The sequence below is a fragment of the Phycodurus eques genome, chromosome 4 (genome assembly GCF_024500275.1).
Source record: "Phycodurus eques isolate BA_2022a chromosome 4, UOR_Pequ_1.1, whole genome shotgun sequence".
Classification (NCBI taxonomy): Eukaryota; Metazoa; Chordata; class Actinopteri; order Syngnathiformes; family Syngnathidae; genus Phycodurus; species Phycodurus eques.
Window position 1 is genome coordinate 12,132,426 of NC_084528.1, and position 6,201 is coordinate 12,138,626.

At 41.5% G+C, this 6,201-nt stretch overlaps 1 long non-coding RNA gene across 1 annotated transcript; it reads right to left on the reverse strand.

Moving 5' to 3' along the window:
* Positions 1-2,245: 2,245 nt before the first annotated feature.
* Positions 2,246-6,201, reverse strand: LOC133402020 (uncharacterized). The gene is made up of 2 exons (XR_009768488.1): positions 5,873-6,201; positions 2,246-4,992 (listed from the first exon to the last, which is right to left on the reverse strand). It is a non-coding gene; the product is annotated as an uncharacterized LOC133402020 (long non-coding RNA).

Below are 6,201 nucleotides of genomic sequence, written 5' to 3' on the forward strand. Positions count from 1 at the left end.
CCTCCAAGTTCATTTCCTGGATGCCGTACTTACCCATCACTTCTTCATCACCCCTATTTCCTTCACCAACATGTCCATTACAATCTGCACCAATCACGACTCTCTCTCTGTCTGGGATGCTCAGAACTACTTAGTCTAGCTCCTTCCAGAATTTCTCTTTCACCTCTAGGCCACATACTACCTGTGGGGCATAGCCACTAATCACATTATACATAACACCCTCAATTTCAAGTTTCAGCCTCATCACCTGATCTGATACTCTTTTCACATCCAAGACATTCTTAACCAACTCTTCTTTTAAAATAACCCCACCTCCATTTCTCTTCCCATCTACACCATGGTAAAATAATTTAAACCCTGCCCCTAAACTTCTAGCCTTACTGCCTTTCCACCTGGTCTCCTGGACACACAATATATCAACCTTTCTCCTAATCATCATGTCAACCAACTCCCGAGATTTTCCTGTCATAGTCCCAACATTCAAAGTCCCCACATTCTGTTCTTGGCTCTGTGCTTTCGTCTTCTCTTTCTGCCGAAGAACCCGCTTTCCACCTCTTCTTCTTCGACTTCGACCCACAGTAGCTGAATTTCCAACGGCGCCCTGCAGGTTGGCGTCACCGGTGGCGGACGTTGTTAACCCGGGCCACGACCGATCCGGTATGGAATTCTTTGGATGAACGCTCATATTTGTTTGGCAAAGTTTTAAGCCGGATGCCCTTCCTGACGCAACCCTCTGCATTTATCCGGGCTTGGGAACGGCCTACAGTTTGCACTGGCTTGTGCCCCTCATAGGGCTGCATTCCACTTGAACTGAGGCACTTTTACTAAATGTTTGTTAAATGTCCCCTTCCGTCAAAATCCATATTTTTCACTGTTTTATGCATAGCATATGTCTAAATTAGTCTGTGACCTGATTTAAGTTTGACATCTATGCAATTTGTTGACTGAACGGAATAGCCTTTAAACACCAAACTGCTTGCAAACGACAGGATTTGAAATCGTCGTCGTTCTGACATAGGGTCATCAAGTAATATCCAAGTACCTGCCCACTTCGTGGTTGCTACATGCCCACTCATCTCGGGAAAAATCGCAAAATGACAATGACTCTTTTTTTTTTCTTAATAACTCCTGATTGGTAGATACTTAAAATAAAATACTTTGATCGGGACATCCCAAATGTATGCTTTTTTATCATTTAAACTTGGTAGAGTTGTTAACAACAGTTGTTTCTGTGGTTTGTCAAATTTGGAAGACATTTATCTTCAGTTTACAGGGACTTTAAAATCATTTAAATATAGTCAGTGAAAACTCCAAAGGTCTTCGTTTCTGTGACACAATTAATTTGTTCCGGGTTCAATATAAAATACTAATTAACTCTAAAGGCAATGATTTAATGAGTACTTTCACATTCTTAAAGTAACCTGCAATTCAAGTTTGGATGTGGGGAAATGACTCCATCCAAGTACAGTATAACAAACATATTGTTACATTAATACTTGAATTAATAATATGATCGCACCAAGGATTGCTATCTTTATAAAGACAGATTCTTTTAAACATCTCTCATGTTGGATCTTACGATATCTGTACGATAAGTGCAAATCTGTCATCAATGATTAAGGAAAACATGAGGTTTCTGTTTTCATTACCACAATCGCTAACTTTCCCTCCTAAATCAATTGAAATACAAATAACATCAATAATTATATATATTTGTGTTTCAGGACTTTAAGTTCCATATTGTGTTTGAATAACGGGATAAGCTGTAATTACAATTTGTTAATATGTTCCTCATTTGAATGAGGAACATATTAAATTGACAGTTCGTTGTTCAGCCCTTATCGATTGTGCACATATTTTTACATTTAGCATACATTTCTTTAGTGCTGTTGTAAATGTTTGTCAAACATCGGCTGAATTGAATGCAGGTCCAGATTTCCAGCACAGAAAAACCCACCTCAACTGGCTGAATTGAGAGAACGTGAAGAATTTATCTGCAGAGCGAGGAAGCATCCGTAGCGATAAATTGTCACATGTTTGAATGAAGGCCTATTATAAATTGTGTGGACTATGTCATCACTGCCTGTGGAGGAGTGGGTAGGGGGAGAAGGACCCCTGCTGTTTGGTCTAGATCATGCACAGAGTAAACAACACCGTTCTCAGGCTAACACCCTACAAAGACTCAAGTCTGTAGGATTGTGTATGTAATACTATAAATATATGTGGGTTGAGTGATGGCTCAATGTTGAATACACAGTGGTTTATTAACCAGTCAGTCACAAATTTTAACTACAGTGCATCATACTATGGAGAAATAAAGTGAAAACACCCTGTTAAAATACAGGTAAAATATATAAATATATTTCAGTCGCCAAAAGGTTCTGACCTAGATCCAATTGAAAAGTTGATGCGTGGAGTGTCTTCTCAATCTGAAACATTTGGCGCACCTCTTGATACACCCCTACCCAAATATGACAGAATTCGCCCACTAAAGCAAAAGGTGCTTCAGCAATTGTTTTGTTCTAAACTTAACCTATTTGCAACCAACTTACTGAACTGGGCTTACTCCCTCAAAGATTGCTTCTTTATACAGGTTAGAGATCAGCCCATATTCAGAAAAGACATTTTGAAATGGTTTATTGTGGTGTCCTGTTTTCAGAAGAAGAAAGTGCTATTTTGACAGGGGTTTACTTTCTGTAACCTCAGCAGATGGTATCCGGTAATACTTGTGGATAATGCATCACACCATAAGAGATGAGCTGTCTTGCATATACAGTGGTGCCTTGACTGACGAGTGAGTCTGATTTCCGGGTTTTTTGAGGTACAAACTGTCGTTTGGCCGATTTTTTGCTTTGACTTGCGAGCAAAAATTCAACATACAAGCACAACATGCTGGCAACAAAGTCAACTCACTTCACGAAGAAGCATCAGTTTGGCAAATAGGAGCACATTGATTTGATTTACAATACTATGTTATTGTAAATCATGAAATCTGTTTGACTTGCCCGCATGTGTGGCGCAAGCAGTGGCTGGGAAACGCTATTGATGGATTGGCTCCAAACATGCATTCAGTCATGAGCAGTGTACTGTACTGATTAAATTATTTGGATTTGCCTTTATTTAATACAGAACACAAAAATGCATGCTCCTTCAAAGTAACCTGTCAAATGAGCAGTGCAAACGTCTGACTGGTGACTATTAGTATAACGTCCGTATCCGCGACAGAAGCTAATTTCACATTTAAAGTGTGACATATTTTTCAAATGGATATCTACAGCATTCTCATGTCTCAGGAAAATTCCCCTTTCCGAGAATTACAGCCAGCCTTAGACTTCAATGAGTCACGCCTCTTAAATTGTTGCAAACACATCAGAAGTCATTACAGGAGAATCGGCCAGTCACTTAAAAAAAAAAGACACATAGTAACACGAGAATATGGCCCATAGAGTGAACAATACTTCAAAAAAGAGGCTTCAGACAGTTTATTGCCACGGCCAGTTGTATACTACCAGTTGTGTACTACATTGTGTATTTAAAAGAACCAGACAACGTTGATTAGCACATCAGGTACTCAGGACTGAGAGGAAAAGGGAAACATGAGCGATAAAGAAGTGGCCGGGACCAGCAGCGAACGCAGAGAACGCCAAGCCTCTCCGGTGAGCATGGCACGTGGGTCAAAAAGGAGGGCAAAAAGGAAGGCAAAGATGACAGAGGGGGGGTGCAGCACCGTCTCCCAAGCCAGACAATGCAAAAGAGTTGAATACAGATGACGAAATCGCAATGACGTGCCAGGATGCCATCAAGAAGAACAAGGAAGATGCAGAGATGCTGACAGTGGAGATGGATCATCTCAAGAAGCAACTAAAGCAACTGCAAATGAAAAAAGATAACTTCAAAATGAAGTACTTAAGACTGAAGCAGAAACTGCACCACCTCCGAAAGTGAAAGCAAGATGGACGACAAGGGCTAGGAGACTGCCTAGGACACAGGGAAGGAGCTCATCATGTCCTCCCTTTGTTTGTTGGCTTTTTCTGCTTAGTTCAATATAAATTATATAACAAAAAAAAAATCATTGATAAAAGAACCACACGACTTTGCCTTAAGAATCTGCTAGCTTAATGATAGATAACCCACTATACGAACCACCATAAGTGGGTTAACGAATAGCGTTGGTGTCGTGGTCGTATAAACCTTTAAGCGACTGATATTTGAACACAAATGGAGAAGCAACACATGGAGACAGACGACATAACAATACTGACAGGAATATATTTTTTTATCCTCCACGTAAAACAACTAATATTATTAAATTGCAGCTTACTGAGTCAGATGTAAACCACTTCTTCGTGTGTTTCTCTATCTCAGTATTTTACTGCCCCCTGGAGACCAAAGCACACACACCAGAGGAAGCACAATGTGGTCCTGGAACAGATTAACACTATTCATTTCAATGGGGAAAGATGATTTGAGATGCGAGTGTTTTGACTTACGAGGGTTGTCACGGAACACGCCACACATAAGTTAAGGCACCACTGTACACAACAACCTTTCCCAAACAAGATTAGTTTTCTCTTATCCTTTCATTTGCCACGTTCCATCCATGCATCCATCCATTTTCTGTACCGCTGACCCTCACTAGGGTCGCGGGCGTGAAAAAAACGGCACTGACACGGAATGGGGGAAATATTTGCAGTACTGGAGATGCAGATGTCATCACGCATTATGTGATTGCGTGATGCTGTGTCAATGGCTGCAAAGGCGCACAGTTGCAGCAATATCCCGCTTCGCTTGCTGTTCTGTATAAAAATCAACGGCTGCTTCTTGCCGTATCTTCTTTTCCGGTTGTGTGCAGTGTTTTCTCACGTAAGGTGTGAATATCTTGACCCAGCGTGGTTTCTTCTCCTCTCGTGCGTACTTGAAGCAAAAGGCCATGCCCTCTTCGTCGGTGTCCCACCTCACCATCTCCTTCCACTCAAAGGCAATAACCTGGTTCTGAGAACACATTGGAGTCCATTAGGAGAGAGTAGTGCTGGGTGATATGGAAAAAAAACATTCTATCACAATAACTACATACAGAAAAAAGAGTACTTTTTCAATTATTCTATGAAAAACATAAAAATGAAAAGAAAAACATACTATACGACTGCTTAATTTTTCTCACTTTAATTGTAAGTGATATGAAATAGACCCGTCACAAATGAAAAATGCATCCAGTAGTGTGCTTTTTTTTTTTTTTAAATCACAAGTTACTCACCAATTATTCTTGAGTATTTTTTTCACTGAGTACTTTCTTACTCAAGTAAATATTCGGAGGACTACTTTTGACTTTTACTTGAGTCAAACAATTCTAAAGTAACAGTACTCTTACTTGAGTACAATATTTGGCTATTCTAACCACCTCTGCCTGAGGCATGTGATTGCCATCAAAATCCATTATGAAAATATGTCGACACTTTAAATGTGAAATATGTACATGCCCATATATGGGCCAGGTGTGGCTCACAGTCAGCATAGGTCAGCTGCCACCACCTGTCGAAGGCACGGGAGCGAATCAAAACATGCAACATGGTGTTTCACCTTTCCGGGTGTCTCCGGAGTGCGGATGAGGAAACGCGCTTTAAGTCTTTGGGAGAATACGCCAGAGATGGGAGGGCACGCCTACACTTCAGGGTGACTCAACCAAGAGGGCGCAAATAGCCAGAAGGTGCACGAATGATAGAATTAAGTGAACGGCAGAATGGGCACAGTCATAAAAGCATGACAGAGAGAAGGAGGGAGTGAGAGAGAGTGTGAGAGAGACAGAGAGAGGGAAGGGGAGACTGTACAAGCTGGTATTTTTTATTATTATTATTATTATTATTGAGGGGCATACCTAGTTCTTCAAGGCACACACCAAGCAACTAAGTGGGGTGATGGTATCACTATTTTTAAGCCATAACCCGAGTTTGATTTGACTATTCGGATGACCCGTCACGGTGGTGCTCGGTCTCTGGATGCCGCAGCCGGCGCCTGCGTCCGGCGGCGTGACGTCGCCGCTCCCGGAGCCGTTACACGCTGAATGCTGAGGCGGCGATGGACATAACGCTTGCCCCTCGACATCCGCCATTCGTTACAGCACTTGTGCCATCTGCCCCGGTTCAGAAAACGGCGAAATCGCGATGGATATATGCCGCGTAGTGGCAGGCTAATCAGCTATGCTAG